The sequence below is a fragment of the Hyla sarda genome, chromosome 4 (genome assembly GCF_029499605.1).
Source record: "Hyla sarda isolate aHylSar1 chromosome 4, aHylSar1.hap1, whole genome shotgun sequence".
Lineage (NCBI taxonomy): Eukaryota > Metazoa > Chordata > Amphibia > Anura > Hylidae > Hyla > Hyla sarda.
Window position 1 is genome coordinate 214254424 of NC_079192.1, and position 15285 is coordinate 214269708.

Genomic DNA, 15285 nt, shown 5'->3' on the forward strand with positions numbered 1-15285 from the left:
ACGTTCCCTGAGGGGTCTAGTTTCCAAAATGGTATGCCATGTGGGTTTTTTGTTTTTTTTTGCTGTTCTGGCACCATAGGGGCTTCCTAAATGCGGCATGCCCCCAGAGCAAAATTTGCTTTCAAAAAGCCAAATGTGACTCCTTCTCTTCTGAGACCTGTAGTGCGCCAGCAGAGCACTTTTCACCCCCATATGGGATGTTTTCTGAATCGGGAGAAATTGGGCTTCAAATTTTGGGAGTTATTTTCTGCTATTACCCTTTTTAAAAATGTAAATTTTTTGGGAAACCAAGCATTTTAGGTAAAAAATTTTTTTTTTTTTTTTACATATGCAAAAGTCGTGAATCACCTGTGGGGTATTAAGGTTCACTTTACCCCTTGTTATGTTCCCCGAGGGGTCTAGTTTCCAAAATGGTTTGCCATGTGGGTTTTTTTTTTGCTGTTCTGGCACCATAGGGGCTTCCTAATGGTGACATGCCCCCCAAAAACCATTTGTTGCTCCTTCCCTTCTGAGCCCTCTACTGCGTCCGCCGAACATTTAACATAGACATATTAGGTATGTGCTTAATCGAGAGAAATTGGGTTTCTCTGGCTATTATTCAGAACAGCATATGTTTGCTATGGGGATTTTCTCCTTTTCTGAACAGTTCTTAAAATGGACAGCAGAGGTTAGCAGAAAGCACTGTGGTCATGACATCAGAGGAAATGCATTTCTTTTTTGGATTTCTCTTTAGGTATACAGCCCCTAAAAATTACTGGAAGGATTAAGATTTTTTTAATATAAGTGATTTACAAATCTGTTTAACTTTCTGGCACCAGTTGATTAAAAAAAATAAGTTTTCCAAGGGGATAGCAATTTCTCATGGTCATGTGATGATCACATAGGTGCAGGTCTCCTAGCAGAATATAGCTCTGATAGCTACACTTGTAACTGCTCGGTCCTGCTACTGTGTCCAGTACATGACTGGGGCAGTGAACAATAATGATTTCTCCTGAATGATAGCAAGCTGAGGTCTTACCAGGTGGGTATGATATGAAAAGTATATGGTATAGTTTTTTAGAATATAAATAGTGTTTATTTGCAGAAACCTACAGCCCCCCCAAGCCTACTTTTATGCACTTTTTAGGACTGAATTTAATACTGATGGACATGTATCCACTGTAAAACCCTGGATAACCTATTCTGTGTATGGTTGCTGGGCTATTATTCAGACTGACAACTTATAGTACAGCACCCGCTTGTTGGTTATGGTTAATATTGGTTTGCTGTTTTCCATAAAGAGGATTTATGCTGAGATGGAGTTACAGTATGTCTTCTAGTCTGCGTTTGTTCTAGAAAATGTTATAGCAGCTGCTTATACTACAGTGATGCTTGTTGCGGTGACTTTAAATATGCGACATACCGGAGATTTACAATATATCATAAAACCAATGTGATATAAGAGTGACTACAGTTGTTTTTTAGCTGTGAGCTAGGGAAATGATGCTGGCATACTGTAATTGTGGAACAGTAGTCACACAATGCAATCCCAACGAAGCAAAACACAAACAGCCTTGTGGATACATCTGGGTGAAGCATTAAATTACTTCTAAGGGTCAGATTTACTAATGGTCTATTAAGTTGAAAGCCTATAAGGTGTTTTAAAGCGCTGTACTGTTACAGTCCTAAATCTTTAGTGATTTGTAATAACTTCCAGTCAACACGGTGTGACCCCGCTGAGTACTGATTAACAATTCACTGCGGTCCACTCGTATAGATAATGGCTTAGACTATATATATTTTTTTTATTCCCATGAAAATCAAGATTCTTGCTGTGCTGTTAACCCAGCTCATCTTAAGCTCTAGATAGTTCAGTAGTTAACGCCATTGTGTTAAATACAGATTAAGCAATGGTGAGAAGAATAAAGCTCGCTGTGCAAACAATATGGTTTCAGCTATTAGTTGATGTTACAGTATTTGTGAATGTATCCAATCTTATCTTGTGTTTAATAAAACTATTCGGCTATACCTAGAAAAGAGATGTGTAGTATAGAAAGCATGTAGCACGCTTTATTTCCACAGACCTAATAGTTCTAACATCTGAGAGTTTGTAGGTATTGTATCTATGCTAGGCAATGCCACTGAGCTGCTTAGAACAGCAGCTAAACCCAACTCCGGTCCTGATCTTTAACTCCTTCCCGCAAATGGACGTGTATACACGTCCAATACATTTTCTATCACCATGTCCGTTGGCAGCTGTCCTGGAAAGGTAACCGATGACACTATGCAGCAGGGGACCAATCAGACTGGTCCCCTGCTGCAGATCGTTGTCATTAGTCAGTCAGTTAGCCACTGACTAATGACAATGACTTGCGGGGTTCCGGGCTGATCTGGTCTCTGGTGACCCGATCGCCCGGAAAATAGGGATGATCGGAGCGGTCAGAGCGGTCATCATCCTTAGTGATAAATGAACCCTTGCCATTGGTCGTTAGGACTAGCGACCAATGGCAGGAGGGGGGCGGGAGGTTAGAGGTGAAATCCCCGCTCTGCCCCGCCCCTGGATGTCGGGGCAGAGCGCGGGGAAGATGGCGGATGGTCCCGGGACCAGCGATCATGTCCCGGGACCAGCGATCATGTCCCGGGACCGGCGATCGTGTCCGGACCCGCCGCGGTATCCGGACCGACAGCGTGGGACTGGCGGACGCAGCAGTGAAGATAAGCGGTAAGTGATCTTCACTGCTGCGTTCCAGGAGTTGCCAAACTACAACTCCCAGCAAGCCCAGACAGCCAAAGGCTTTCTGGCCATGCTGGGAGTTGTAGTTTTGCAACATCTGGAGGCCCGCAGTTTGGAGACCACTGTGCAGTGGTCTCCAAACTGTGCTCTTACAGATGTTGCAAAACTACAACTCCCAGCATGCCCAGACATTATTAGAGCCTTCTTACACCACATAAGCTGGAAGCAGAGAGGGATGATCACTGTGATGTGTACTGTGAAAAAAAAACAAAAAAAAAACGAATATTCGTAATTACGAATATATGGCGCTATATTCGCGAATATTCGCAAATTCGCGAATATGCGATATTCGCGAATAAAATTCGAATTGCGAATATTCGCGAGCAACACTATTGCCGGACAGCGATTGACTTTCCAGGCATGCTGGAAGTTTTGCAACAGTTGGAGGCACCCTGTTTTGGAAACACTGCCATAGGGTATTTTTGGTATCTGAGGCAAGTGTCATTCTTGCATCCGGTTCCGTCCTTATGCAAATCCCCTTATTTAGTCCTCAAATGCGCTCTCTCACTTCAGAGCCCTGTCGTATTTCAAGGCAACAGTTTAGGGCCACATATGGGGTATTTTCGTACTCAGGAAAAATTGGCTAACAAATTTTGGGGGGCTTTTTCTCCTATTACCCCTTGTAAAAATGTAAAATTTGGGGAAAAAACAGCATTTTGGTGAAAAAAAAAATCATTTACACATCCGACTTTAACGAAAAGTCGTCAAAAACCTGTGGGGTGTTAAGGCTCACTGTACCCCTTGTTACCTTCCTTGAGGGGTGTAGTTTCCATAATAGTATGCCACGTGGATTTTTTTTTTGCTGTTCTGGCACCATAGAGGCTTCCTAAATGTGACATGCCCCCCAAAAACCATTTCAGAAAAATTCACTCTCCAAAATCCCATTGTCGCTTCTTCCCTTCTGTGCCCTCTACTGCGCCCGCCGAACACTTGACATACACATATGAGGTATTTCCTTACTCTAGAGAAATTGGGTTACAAATTTTGGGGGGTTTTCTCTCCTTTTACCCCTTATAAAAATACAAAAACTGGGTCTACAAGAACATGCGAGTGTAAAAAATGCAGATTTTGAATTTTCTCCTTCACTTTCCTACTATTCCTGTGAAACACCTAAAGGGTTGACACACTTACTGAATGTCATTTTGAATAATTTGAGGGGGTGTAGTTTTTATAATGGCATCATTTAGGGTTTTTTTCTAATATGAAGGCTCTTCAAATCCACTTCAAACCTGAACTGGTCCCTGAAAAATTCAGATTTAGAAAATTTTGTGAAAAATTAGAAAATTGCTGCTGAACTTTGAAGCCCTCTGATGTCTTCCAAAAGTAAAAACATGTCAAATTTATGATGCAAACATAAAGAAGACATGTTGTATATGTGAATCAGTATATAATTTATTTGGTATGTCTATGTTCCTTACAAGCAGAGAGTTTCAAAGTTCGAAAACTGCAAAATTTTCTAATTTTTTATAAAATTTTGGAAATTTTCACCAAGAAAGGATGCAAGTATCGTCAAAATTTTACTGCTATGTTAAAGTAGAATATGTCACTAAAAAACAATCTCTGAATCAAATTCATAAGTAAAAGCATCCCAGAGTTATTAATGCTTAAAGTTACAGTGGTCAGATGTGCAAAAAACGCTCTGGTCCTTAAGGTGAAAATGGGCTTGGTCCTTAAGGGGTTAATAACATCTAGAGAAATAAGTTGTAAACCATTTGGATATAAATGCATGTTAAGTACTGACATTCTGGGTTGTCAGCAGTTCCTTTTTACCATTTAATTTCCTTCCCGTTTTTTAAAATACACTTATGCCTTATAAACAATGCAAAAAAAAAATCTTTATCCCAAAGAAGTTCATTATATTGCTCTCTCCAGGACTATGATCATCAAACCTAGCATAAAAGCTTCTAGTCTTCTTCTTTGTAGGATTGCTGCATCCCAGGAAGCTGCTTCTCTGCATGTTTCCAAAGCAGAAACTGCTCAAAACATCTTCCTCAAAGTTGTGATAATGGGGTTCAATAGGACCCTTGTATTCTCACTTTATATGCAGGGTATAATTCACTGTGTACAAGGCAAATAAGAAATAACAAAGTAATTGCTCACCCGATACCCTTTAAACCCAACAGAAATCAATAGATCTCTATTTTTCTGTGTTTCTCGTTTAGCCTCATCTGTTGACTTTGAAGGTCACTTAATTTGTAAACCTACACTGGAATTTTGCAATACACAATCTGCACAAAAGCAGAGAAAATATTATTGGTCTTCAACACATTCTATTCTAATGCTTTGGCAAATTCTGTTTTGATTATTTAGGGGTTATTCAAACAACAGAGAAATAAATACATTATTGCAAATAAACCATCTGGGTATTTTAACCATGATCGTAACTATGAGGGGTGCAGGGTAGCATCTGCACAAGGGCACTGAATCCTGAGGATGCCCTAAGGCACCTCTGACCTATAAAAAGACAATTATAGAACGGACATGGGGCCCTGTTACAGATTTTGCATTGGGACCCAGAAGCTATCACTGAGTTCATCGCCATTTTTTAAGTCATCAGTCACCTCCATTACCAACTGGACCAACTTTGCAGAAAATCCCAGGTATTGATTTGTATATGCAGCTCCGGCACAAAACTTGTGCAGAGAAAAAGGCAACCAGATGCCCAGAACAACCAATCAGATCACTTCTTCCTTTTTTGAAAAGACCTCTGAAAAATAAAAAGAAGCAATCTGATTGGTTGCTATGGGCAACTGGTCATTTTTTCCTCGGCACAGATCTTTATGAATCTCCACCATCTGTGTAGTCTTGTCCTAATATCAGAAATGTATAAAGCCCTACATAGTATCCGGAAGGCATTGCAAGAGGGGTCAAATAGAAAAGAGTATTAAATGCAAAGTTTATAATTGTTGAATCATAAAAAATAATAATAATAATTAATTAATTTTAAAAAATGGGACTTCAAAGTTGCACAAGGTGGACTCCAAAAAAAGTGAAGTCAGTGGGCCTATCTGTAATATATTAGATAATCAAGTTGGGGGAATATCTGTACTATATTGGATACATTAGTGAAGGATATCTGTACTATATGATATTAGTTCACATAGAAGGAAGCAAGAGGAGGGATAACAAGGTAAAAGAAAAAAAATGGGGTTTCCCTGTTTGTCACATGACAAGTCCTAGATGAAGCAGAAACCGTGCTGACTCCACACATGCTCATATAAGACAGTACTTTCTTTTGAAGCTGGCATGAGTGCAAAGGAAAGTGTTGACCAAACTAGAAGTATTTACCATATTTTTTGCCGTATAAGACGCACTTTTTCTTCCCCAAAACTGGGGGGGAAAGTTAGTGCGTCTTATATGGCGAATACACACCTATCGCGGTGGTCCCTGTGGCCATCAACGGCCGGGAACCACGGCTAATACAGGACATCACCGATCGCGGTGATGCCCTGTATTAACCCTTCAGATGCAGCGATCAAAGCTGACGGCTGTGTCTGAATCGAAAATAACACTAACCCGGCTGTTCAGTCGGGTTGTTCGGGACTGCCACAGTGAAATCGCGGCGTCCCGAACAGCTTACAGGACACTGGGAGGGACCTTACCTGCCTCCTCTGTGTCTGCTCCATGCCAGGATCCCCTGCATGGCCGGCACTCTCCTTCGTCGTCATCACGTCGTAGTGACGTGATGGCGGCGACAGAGAGTGAGGATACCGGGCAGCAGAGACGTTCCAGCGCGACGGGGACACCCCGGGGATGCGGCGACAGTGATGGAGGGCGACATCCAGGGCAGGGGTGACGGGTCCGGAGCGGCGGGGACACGTGAGTACTACCTCCTATACCAGTGGTCTTCAACCTGCGGACCTCCAGATGTTGCAAAACTACAACTCCCAGCATGCTGGGAGTTGTAGTTTTGCAACATCTGAAGGTCAGCAGGTTGAAGATCACTGTCCTATACTTTACATTGTATTTGGTTCAGAATCTTTCTTTTCTAGATTTTTATCTTATAAAATTAGGGGCGTCTTATATGCCGGAGCGTCTTATATGACGAAAAATAAGGTAAATATAGAGAAAGTCCAGCAGCCACAGATTCCAGCATAAAATGATTTTCTTTATTTTTTCATAAAAAATGACAATATAAAACAGCAGCATATACGCTAGACACATTTCCTTCAATACAAAATCTTTATCACAGTATTGCCAATAGCTTAGAACTGAAGCTAGTGCTGCATATCATTCTTTTAACAGGGGTCTTTTAGAGGGACTTTTATAGTCCAAACCATTAATAATGCAGGATAGGGGTGAAAATTATTTAACCATCACATCTTTATTGACTTGAGGCTTGGCCTTTGAAGTGAGCCGGAAGTACCCATTAGGCAACCCAGTCAATGCCAATGCCCACTCCCTCCCCTTGTCCAACTCGTGTACCTTATGTTTTTGTTTGAACGACAGTTGCTTTTTTGTTCTTATGTCTTGTTTTGTAATGTTTTACACAAGCTTTAGAGTACATTCACACAGTTGGATCTTCTGCAACTTTTCTGCTGTGGGCTAGAGCCGCAGGGGAAAATCCACAGCAGATTACTTTGACTTCAACAGGGTCTGCAGCAAATTTGCAGAAGATCAGGCGGTGTGAACATACCCTTGGGGAGCGTTAAGGACAACATTAGGGCTATCTAATGGTTGAAAGGTGGAGGTGTGAAGCTTGCAACTCATAAGTATATTACAATAATGAGGTTTAAAGGAAAACTGTCACATGTTTTGTCCCGCACTATCCACAGGTACCTGTGGATAGTGAGGGAGACGCTGAACAATTTGAGTCCTACCTTGCCTGGGTCCGCAACGCCGTTTGCCCGTTACAGGTCTTTTTCTGTGTATTAAAATTAGCACTTAGCACTTCAACTGCCACTGTGTTGTAACCGCCGCCCTGCCCGCAGCACCGCCCGGCTAATGAATATTCATATATTGTCTTACTATGTTGTCTCATATCGGCCGAGTCCTGGACGCTACTGCACATGTGCGGGATTTCTCACAAAACCCGGAAGCGGTCTTCAGCGCTGCTTCATTCGTCCGGTGAAGCGCTGAAGTATGGGTGTAGGCAGTTTGAGACTCGGCCGATAAGAGACAACATAGTAAGGCAATATATGAATATTCATTAGCTGGGCGGTGCTGCGGGCAGGGCGGTGGTTACAACACAGTGGCAGTTAAAGGCAGTAACCCCACCTTTGCCAGTTAAGTGCTAATTTTAATACACAGAAAAAGACCTGTAACGGGCAAATGGCACAGCGGATCCGGGCAAGGTAGGACTCAAATTGTTCAGCGTCTCCCGCACTATCCACAGGTACCTGTGGATAGTGCGGGACAAAACATGTGACAGTTTCCCTTTAAGCCTGCATCTGAGGTTCAGAGGTTGCAAAGCAGATACAAAGGCAATGTTCACATGTCTGTAATGTCTGCTCAAAAAAATCTTGATGCGGACATTCCGGAGACTGCGGGCATCGGCGCAAAGACCGCACAGTAATGTGCCTTCTCATAGACTGCTATGCATTCCAATCGGAGCCCGCAGAAAGAATGAACAGGTTTATTCTTTCTGCAAACATGGAAAACAGAATTTCCGTGCCGGAAACATCTGGCACGGAAAATCCACAGTGTGCACGTTGCAGCAGAATCCCATTGAATTCAACTGGATTCTGCTGCTCCGGAATCTTTGGTGGAAATCCAATGCGGAATTCCGCACAGAAGTTCGAGACATTTGAACATGGCCAAACCGTTTTCAGTGGGGTCATTGGATTTCTGGCATTATACAGGACAAAATTGTACAAGGTGCTGCTCTATTGTGTTGTGTATTTTTTATGGAACCTGTGATGGAGGGCACCTAACACTGGCGTAAACCCAGACCTAGCCTCAGATCAATGAATGTTTGATTGTTAAAATGGCTTAAACCATTTTCCAGCACCTTAACTAGACTATAAAAAGTTCTCTCGCAGGCTACCTTTAAATGCTTACTTTTATTGTGCACAACAATTGTGTTGATGGAAATTAAGAATGTTAGCAAATGCAGTTTGACCCCAGTACATTTGCTCTGCTCAGATTAATCATTTCTCTTTTTCTCCTTGAGAAGGGAAATCTAATTTCTTTGGTAAAACCATTGAATGGCACATCTATCTTACTATAGCATATAATACATTTCAATGTGTCTGGATTTAAAGACCAGAGCTAAATTGTTACAGCTCCTCAGCAGCATCCCTGGTCCCATGACGGACATCAGGATGGGTTGATTTGTGGCTTAAGAAAACTAGCACATTCAATATGTGTAATTTATGAGAGTGCATCCAGCTTTTCAAAGCTTACTGGTTGTGAATGATAGGAATTACAAAAGGTATTACATCTAGAATATCCAAGGCACTTCAGCAGCCAACAAGTGCTGTTCATTTAGGAGTCTATAGAATGTGTGAATCACTGTTCTAGTGCTAAGCACAATAATCTCACAAATCATTTAAAGTCTTACTGATTTAGTATGATAAAAATATTCTGTGCTTTAATGTCAAATAAGATAATTCAATGTTAAAATCACCATAGAATTAGTAAAGGTGCCTAATGTAGTACAAGTACATAATAATTAAGAACCATGTAACTTATGTGTTTCCAAGTATAAAGTTAGGGTTATTTTACTTCAAAAATTTCATAAATTTCACCTTCTCTTTTTTTTATTATTCTTAATTATATTTCACTGTATATCTATCAAGCTGTTACATCTATTACCATCATACAGTTACTGACTCCTGAATACTAAGACCAAGAACACCAGTATACAAGGAGGAAATATCACCATACTGTTACTGACCAAATCCTGTATACTGAGACCAATAATACCTGTAAAATAGGAGGGGAGGAATATCATCACCATACCTATTTCCATCATACTGTTACTGACCAAATCCTATATACTGAGACCAATATTACCCATATTACCAGTACTGAAGGAAGAAATATGTCCTCTATACAGTGACCATATAGTGGTAGATAGCAGCTGTACACAGGCTCTGCAGACCATATAAGTGATTACATACAGTTACATCATGTGACATCTTCTCTGATCTGAACTGTTCACTTTCCTTTTTTTCTCCATCTGGCCCAGCCACAACTCTTCTCCACAGAACCTGCCAGACAAACATTTTAGGTTCTGCACTTTTCCAGCATCTATAGCACTCCAAACAGTAATAATAACCCCTTGGTGTCTCACACAATAGAATGGGTAGATATGTGGGTTGGGGCTGAGTAGGTAGGTTCCTGCCCATTAAGTAGATAGTTCCCTCCAGTAGGTAGACAGGTCCCTTAATGTGATTTCCCATATTAAAGAGGTGCACCAAATAAGTAGGTCTCAGTGTTGTTGGCTTCCCCCTGTAGGTAGTTACTTTCTGTAGGCAGTAGCAGCCTCCTATAAGTAGGGTTTATTCCCTGTAGGTAGGTCCCATTGTAGATAGTAGTGCCCGTGTATAGTTGCAGCCCCCTATATATAGTAGAAACAGCCTCCTTTAGGTAGTAGTAGAAGCCCCCTTTAGGTAATAGTAGTAGCAGTCCCTTCTAGGTAGTGTTAGTAGCAGCCATCCTTTAGATAGTAGCAGTAGTAGTAGCAGTAGCAGTCCCCTTTAGGTAGTAGCAGTAGTAGCATCAGCAGCCCCCCCCCCCTCTTTAGGCAGTAGCATCAGTAGCACCCCTTTAGGCAGCCCCCTTTAGGTAGTTGCATCAGCAGCCCCCTATAGTTAGTAATAGCAGGCATCCCCCTTTTACTCTCCCTCCTTCCCCTAGGTAGACAGACAGGCAAGCAGCCCCCCCCCTTTCCTTTCCTCCCCTCCATGTTAGCTAAGGTTATGTATAAAAAACAACAAAGAAAAACTCACCTTTACACTGCGTCCATGCAGAGCCATCTGCTTCAGTAACATGTCATGGTGTCGGCGGTGCAATGATATGACGTCATCGCACCGTGAAAGATGCTATGTGTGGCCTCCCGGCAGGTACTGGAGAGTGAGTATAGGGGCTTACGGCTTAGCTCTTAGCTCTGCCACTCTACGGCCGCTGCACACAAGGTCCTGATATTAAAGTCAGGACCTTGTGTGCTTGAGCGGCCGCCGGGGTATTTATGCTTTACAAGTTTAACTGTAAAGGTTTTATTATTAAACTCACGATCGAATATTTAACTTTTAGTTCTTTCATTGTTCTTTCATTTGTTGGCTTTAGGTCTCAAAAATGAAAGTGTCCTAATTCATTTGCTAAAAAGAATGCTGAGTTTGGTCCCGTGTCAGTATATAACTATAACAATAATGCTTGTCAGTATGCCCTATCAACTGAGCTGGAGCATAGAGCCTCGAACAAAGAGGAGCTGTTGGTCTGTTGTATTTTATGGCCGGTTGCTGCAGGGGAAATATTTTGTAAATGAGGAGTCCTTAGCCAGCAAAATGAACTATTTGCCATGCAATGGAGAGCTACACCCATGTTGATCACCTCAGAAGCTTCAGTCAGAAGAGAATTTTTACCAATTAATGAACTGAAAATGTTGAATACAATACAATACCCCCCCGGAGGTGTCTCACTTTCCCAGCTTCCCTCCTTCAAATAGATATCCTTATTGCATCTACTCCACCCTTTCACCTGGTACTTCACCTGTCCCTGTTGCCCCCTTCCTAGTAGATTCATCACCATCCCAGCTTCCCTGTGCCCATGAATTTCCTCATTAACCCAGTTAACAATCACTCCTCCTCCAAGCCTCAGACACACACACAGTCATCATGGCTGTCTGGGCTGGATAAGAAGGAAAAGAAATGCGGGAGATTTATCAAACCCGTGTAAAGGATGGTGAAGTGGTGTAGATGTGCACAGCAATTAATTAGATTGCTTCCTCAAAAAGGCCTCTGAAATATGAATTTAAAAATCTAGTTGGTATGGGCAACTGCCCCACTCTTTTCTTTACACGTTTTGATGAATCTCCCCCAATGACTCCAATCAGAGAAGACGTCACTTGCCTGCTTCTGACTGCTTTGGATTAGTACTGGGTTTATTTGTTCAGTCTGTACTGGGGTAGGATCCTGACACTGTGTGTTTAAAACCTAGTTTTTATATCCCTTCAATGTACTGGGTGATTCTTACATACAGTGAGCTTGGTTCTGGTGTGTGTATTCAGTGCACACCCTAAATGGGCTGCACATGCCTACAATAGCAAATATTCATATATATTTAATATTAATAAGTAGCTTATGCAGTTTAGTCATGGTAGGTAGGTAGGTGGGCATTTGTGTAATCATTTTGATAATACCATTTGATAATTCTAGGCTGAGGGCCATAGTGTTTTAGAAAAATAACAGGTATAATGATGTACAAAAATATTTACATAGGATCCACATCTTGTACATTTAGAATATGGTTACATTGTTTGACTATTAGAATAACAAAATCCTAGTCACTATGAGCACACATATAGGTGACATATTTTTTGAGGCAAATTCTTTACTGTATGCAGACAATAAGGGGGATGGCATACATTTGAAGGCCCTATCACTTTGAGTAAGACATTAAAGGGGCTCAGTTAATGTAACGCTGATACTACTATTGTGTGGACACTAATAGTGTGGATTGCACTATTACTGCTTAGGGAACAGTTTGACACTATTTTGGAGGGAGCAGCAAGAAGGTGCTGTTTAAGGGGTGAAAGAATAGGAGGTTTGTATAGATGGTAGGATATAGGTGGGAAGAGTATGAAACAAGTGCGAAGTCAAAGATGTCTGTTATTACTGATATGGTCTTCACAGCCTGTGTACAACTGCTTAGGAGTTACCTAAGGTTGGAGGGCCTATAATTGCTTTCTTGGCCTCTGCCACAAAGTAATAGGGTTCTCAATGCCCACAAACTATTATGGTGTCCTACCCGTTAATAGTGCCAATTTTGTGCCCTCTACACAGTTGTGTTTTTGTTCCCATACATAGTAATAATGCCTTTGTTGTGTTCCTTACAAAGTAGCATTGCCCCCATTGTGCACCCTAGACATGATGATGGATTGTAATGTCCCATTCTGTCCCTAAAAAGTAATAATCATTCTCTTTGTGTCTAACACACAAAAATAATGCTTACCAGGGCTGTTGCATTAGCATTTATTTGCCACAGATCTGCACAAAAACATGTCATGCATATGATTGGGTTGTGGGAATCCTATTCACTTGCATTGGATATAGGCTGTCCTTGAATGCGATGTGGATATCATGCAGAATCTTTACTGAATTCCAGATCAAGTGCGACCCATGTAAACATAGCCTTATAGTGCAGAGGAATCGATCCTCATTCTCTGGACTGTAGTGCATGTGACTTATAGCAGCTGTAAGGAGGCATATTGTTTTCATTTTTAAATATTTTGTCCCTCTTCTAAGAAAGCACTTTCAGGATAGGACCCCAGACTATTGCCCAGTTACCTAGTACCAGAATGGGCGTCTTATGATCAGGGGACCCATGTTCTGGAGATAGAATCAGAATCCAAAGGTAGGATCTGCACTAATCAGACGTTTATATTTATCCTGTCCATTTGCTATACATGTCTAAAGTGGGAATACCTCTTAATTATGTGTATATAGCAGTATTATATATGTAATGTATAGCAGGGTAATTAGATTACCTAATATGTGCAGCTATTTGGCCACTTAACAGTATGTTGGAATTATGTGGGTACTATATGAGGTATTCATTTAATATGGCACTACTATTTTTATATAGAATAGTTATATAGCACCCTTTTAATTATTTTATTGCCAGTATAGATATATGTAATGTCCCAGTACAGGGTGCAATCCTGTACAATAACCTTAGGCCCTGTCAGGTTGAGTCCCTCAGTATCCTGGGGGGCTCTCCTGCAGTGTCTCCCCCATAATGAAGTTGGTATTACTATGTCTAGCCAGTACAAGTTTATGTACTATATGTATGGTCAGTATAAAGTTATGTATTTTGTGTATAAAGTGTTAAGGACCTGTGGAGGTCACACGATATGTTCACATGATGTTATCACATGTTACCCAGAGTGCCAGCTTAACACATGACCCACAGCTCGACCTACGGGCTTCTAGTACAGCCCCCCTTTATAAGGAAGGGAGGTACTGCAATCTGCCTCTTCTGCTGCTGAGGAACAGAGAGACCAGATGTCTCCATGCTAGCTGGAAGGCCTCAAATCTACAGTCACTTCCAGTAAGTCAAGTCTATGTCTGCTGTCGCTACCTACAGTCCAGTCCAGCTTAAAGTCAATGATCTAAAGTCCATTACAAGTATAATTGGTCCCAGCAAGCTGCGAGGTTCTTCTGTGTTCCTGGCCACCTCTCGGGGATCCTGGCCTAGCTGTAAAGACTACAACAACTGTCTGACCTCAGTAAAGCCTCCGTTAAACCGTAACCAGGTCGTGGACTCTCATTTCACTGTCTAGCTATTGGGATAGGGGAGATATCGTTTGGGTGGTTCCCACTACCCAAAAACCACTCTGGCATCAAGAACATTAGGCCCCTCAGGTTAATACCATCTGCCCCCTCCACCTACACCGCTACACCACGTGGTCCCGCCATTTACCGTGGCTCACCACATATACTTTAAGTACGTGTAAATTCAGAATCTGTATACTAAGGGGTATATCAAGAAGCATAATGTCAATAAAACAAGATGGCTGCATGAATTTAAAGTTGCTGCATTCATCCCAATAATTTAAATTTTTATTCTTGTAAATAAACTTTGGTATTGTCTACAAAACACACACTGGGATGATATTCCCCGTGCATGCCATATATTTATTTCTCACATGGAAGTTATACTCCACTGTCAACATTTTCTGAGACAGTGACACATGCCAATTTCTTTTGTACAGCATGAAAAGGAAATCTGTCACAAGTGCATAAGGGAATGCAAGTTATCTTGCTCTGCCTTCCAATGACACATGCTGTTAAACCAAGTACTGGCACATTGGAAAGAAGGAGCCGTGGGGAGAAATAGCAATTGTTCCAATTCTGTCTTCATTTACACTTGGGAAGTTTTCAGCTGGATTACTGCCAAGTGTGATAATATTTCATTAGAGAAGGGAAAAGAAGTAGACATTATGTCTTTGTTACTTTGGCTTCATTTCCACAATGTGGACAAAAACCCATGAAAGCAATGTTAGAGGGTATTAAGATGTTTTGTATACTAATATATCTTCATAATTCAGATGCTCTGTTTTCCAGTCCTGCATTTAATGACTTTGAGTTTATTTATTTTCTATACTGTCTTGTACAAACGACTAAAAAGACAGTCGATCAGTATACAGTATATACAGTGTATTTAGAAAGTTTTCAGGCCCTTTCTTATTTTGTTATATTGTAGTCTTGTACTAAACTAAAAATTAAAGTTTTCCCCCATCATTCTGCCCCCCACAATGAACTCAGCGAGTGAGTCCCAACTGGAGCCTGAGGAAAAACGAGAGCTAAGTGAAGCTTATCGATGCCTGGCAATCAACCGTATTACGA

At 41.3% G+C, this 15285-nt stretch overlaps 1 protein-coding gene and 1 long non-coding RNA gene across 15 annotated transcripts in view; one reads left to right on the top strand and one right to left on the bottom strand.

Moving 5' to 3' along the window:
* Positions 1 to 7729, bottom strand: part of LOC130368949 (uncharacterized) — a 30734-nt gene extending 23005 nt beyond the window's left edge. The window contains exon 1 of the long non-coding RNA XR_008892613.1: positions 7594 to 7729. This is a non-coding gene — a long non-coding RNA (uncharacterized LOC130368949). The remainder of the gene's footprint in view (positions 1 to 7593) is intronic.
* MAGI2 (membrane associated guanylate kinase, WW and PDZ domain containing 2) overlaps positions 1 to 15285 on the top strand; it is a 923418-nt gene that overhangs the window by 717364 nt on the left and 190769 nt on the right. The gene's annotated exons all lie outside the window — the stretch shown is intronic.